The sequence below is a fragment of the Nicotiana attenuata genome, chromosome 7 (assembly GCF_001879085.1).
Source record: "Nicotiana attenuata strain UT chromosome 7, NIATTr2, whole genome shotgun sequence".
Classification (NCBI taxonomy): domain Eukaryota; kingdom Viridiplantae; phylum Streptophyta; class Magnoliopsida; order Solanales; family Solanaceae; genus Nicotiana; species Nicotiana attenuata.
This window is the reverse complement of record NC_031995.1, coordinates 81,484,037-81,487,953: the sequence shown is the minus strand read 5'-3', so window position 1 is coordinate 81,487,953 and position 3,917 is coordinate 81,484,037.

Below are 3,917 nucleotides of genomic sequence, written 5' to 3'. Positions count from 1 at the left end.
ATGCTTACAAGGAAGGACATAATTGACAAATTAACACTTTGAGGAATTGTACTAGAAGAAGGACGTTGGACATAGTTGCGTAATTAACACTTCGTTATGAAGAATTGTAATATAGAAGAAGGACATTATATTGAAGAGTTAAAGTTGGGATGGTGTTGTATCCGAACATGGAAACTTATAGGTTTATAATTTAGAGTTTCGTCTATTATTACATACATTCTTTTTTTGTGTGGGGCAGAATTGAGGAGAATTAGCGGGGAATAAAGCAATCATTCATGCAAAAGTACTACCAATTTTGTTTTCTTACTAATTAAAGACGGGTTATAGATAAATTTGAAATTTATTATGTTTTGTAATTATATTGGGTTATACGCAAATTTAATGTTTACATTGTTCTATATTTATATTTTTCTTTAATTTGAGGTGATGATTGTTAGGTTGATGTAATATGTATTTTTAAGAGTCTGAGCAGATCAAACTTGAAAAAAGGTATACTGGTAGAGAATGAAGGCATGAAATTAATTTGAGAAAGAAGAGAACGTAAAAGAGGTAACCCCGCGAGCCGTTTTGCCTATAAGGTGCATTTTTGCTCGCCTTTTGTATGTGTGTGCGAGCTTCCTTCGTTCATTGTTTAAATTTAGTATATCTTCGACAAAAGAATTGTTTAATTTTCATTGCCTATATTCGGCCTTTATTACATAGTTAAACAAAAAAAAAACTAACAATAGATTGTGCTAGGAATTAGGTAGTACGCCCATCAATTATATAACAAAAATATGCTAAATTAATAAATAATAATTGCTGACCTAAACTAGGGTTGAAGGAATGTGTATTTTGATTTATGTTTTTCGTGCACATTATTTTACTCTTTAGTTATCACGATTATTTTAATATAGATCTGTTTATATATATGTTGGAGTAGTATATATGTATTTATTTTTAGATAATTAGTAGAGCCAATAAAATATTGAAATTACTAGAAAAAAATTAGTTTACAAAATTGATGAAAATTTGTTAGTTTTCGTTTTGAATTCCACGTGAACGAAACAAAGGTTGGGTTAATTTTTTTCCCTAAAGTATTTTGAGTTTGAAATCCAAAATTAATAACGCATTTGTGATTCAGAAAAAAAAAATTGAACCAAAATACTACTAATATTTTTATGAGGTTTTATTTCAAATCTAGCGCTGAAGATATTCGTGCAACGCACGAGTATAGAAACTAATACTATATTAAAAGCACGAAGACCCTATCGAAATGTCGTTTGCCTTTTTTACCCTTCGTAAGTGTATTAAATGTTGGATATAATTGTAATTGTAATAACTATTTTTTGGAGGGAAAAAAAAAACAAATTGCCGTGTATTTGCGTAGAGTTTACATTGTTTGGGATTCTTGCCTACGCGGTTTACGTCCCATTTGTATCAGTTTTAAATTCAATTTTCATTGTCTCTTTGGTCTTGATTTAGGATTCAATTTCTTCTTAGTTTACTGACCGTGTTAGGATTGTCCCTTTCGTTCACTTTGTTTTGTTCAAGAATTGGTATAATTTAAGGGATATTTACAAACTACACTAGAGTTGAAGTACTCATGCAGTGAATCTTTTTTTTTTTTTGGGTTGTTTTCTTTTGCCTGATTTTGATGATATTTCGCTCCAACATTATGGGAAATTTTACACCAAAGTTGAAACTTTTTTAAGCTTAGCAAAATACATTGTTTTCCGTTGCATATTTTTTCTCGTATTTTTCTACAAGAATTGGTACCACCTTCGGAGTTTTAGTGGAGAATTTCTGGTGCATAGTGATCGTTCATCACCTATTCTTCTTAATTTTTTGTATTTTCTTTCTCTTTTTGATTGGATTTACTTTGTCTGCTTGATTTTTGCTTCTTGTACTTGAATATAGGCAGACTGCTTCTAGCTAATATAAAACATTCAGGATGATAACTTAAAATTTATTTACCTGCTCAAAAAAAGAACTGTATTTTATTTTTATACATGCGTGATTACGTACAAATAATTTATTTTTATTGATATACAGGTTGGCATTGAAGAAAAATGCAGCAATCATGCTACTAAGAAATTTGAATCCTTCGAACGAACAGATTATATAATGGTACAACAATGATAAGCAGAGGTTTTGACAACAACGTTATACATGCAGAAATAATCATGTCCAATATGCTTCCAAGCATGTGTTTATTCCAAGAATTCAACTTTCGCCACGAGAAAATGAAGGATACCCTTTTAAATTCATCAGTAAATAATTTTCAATGTGTTTATATTTTTCGATGACAATAAATAAAGTACAGGGTGAAACAATACCAACGTTGGATACAAGAGTTTTGTCACAGAGCAACCGAAGAAACGAAAAGGCACATACACCAATAATATTGTCTACAAAGAAAATATTAGGTAAGATACAACAACATAACATGTGATTAACTCATACAATATATTACCCATAATTACAAATGCTATACATATCACAACCTTAAATACTTGTAGTGTTGACATTTGCAGGCTCATAAGATATTCACCATATTTGAATTCACCTATTACATCAATGTAAATACACTCATTTTTACACATCAATTTCATGTTGAATCCATTTGGACATCAATTATTATTACACATAGTTTATTCACGTGATATATAATTCTCTTACAAACAGACGCGGCTTACACGTGCAACGCACGTACCCTAAAACTAGTAATTTAATAATAGTGAAGGGTGGGATGAGAGAAAAAGATAAGATAACAATGCAACCACACCAAATCGGTCGTTACATAAAGTGACACATTTCGTCGTTACGTAACGACTGCTTTAACGATACGATACAATAAAATAAAATTTAAGTAACAACCAAAATAAATATCGTATTTAAAATAACAATACGATACGATACAATAGGAAACGACCATCCAAACAAGCTGTTGGTTGAAGATGCCTCGTTAATCTCCTAAAACATGAACTACTCACTTTTATGTAATGAGACAGTTATCTATAAATTGGTAATTTTATCTTTAATAAGAAAGTTTTATTTCCCCACATATTTTATAACATATTCACTGTTATAAGCTTCACAAGTATATAGCTACATAAATATTATGACATATTTAAAATCATAAAATTTAAAATGTATTTTTTTAAACCCCATAGTAAATCAAAGTATGCTGTATAAACTGAAATAATTTGAATTAAGATCGTGAGCTTAAATACCTAAAGAGAAAACAATTATAAATACTACACTAAGGGGTCATTTGATAGGATGTATTAGGAAAAATAATATATGTATTAACTTCGATATTATTTATCCTTTGTTTGATAGTATTTTTCAACCTATATAGAACTAATACATGTATTAGTTACTCACCATATTCAGTACTGTTATTATACATAGCAAATTATAGCAATACCATAATTTTTATTAAATGGATAACCATGTATAAAGACATAACTGCCCTTTCAAAAAAAAATCAAATTCTTTCCAATGTTTTTGGAGGGTATTTTCTAAAAAAATAATTTAAAAAAAAAAAATACAAGCCCAGTGAATTCTCACAAGTGGGATCTGGGTCAGGATAAGATGTATGCAGCCTCACCCCTACCCTGGAAGACAAGAAAGATTATTTCCGATAGACCCTCGACTAAAGAAAGAAGGAAAAGAAGTAACGACAACAATTATTAACTACAAGAAGATCGAAGCCAAGATAGTAAGTAAATACTAATGTTGTTGAATTGAGAAGACATATGGAGAACACTCGGCTACCTAGTAACCTACTACCTTAATCCTCGATCGTCACACCCTCCTATCAAAGGTCATGTCCTCAGTAAGCATCAGCTGCGTCATGTCCCGCTTAATCACTGCTCCCCAAGACTTCTTTGGCCTATCTCTACCCCTCCTCATATCTGCCAAGGCTAACC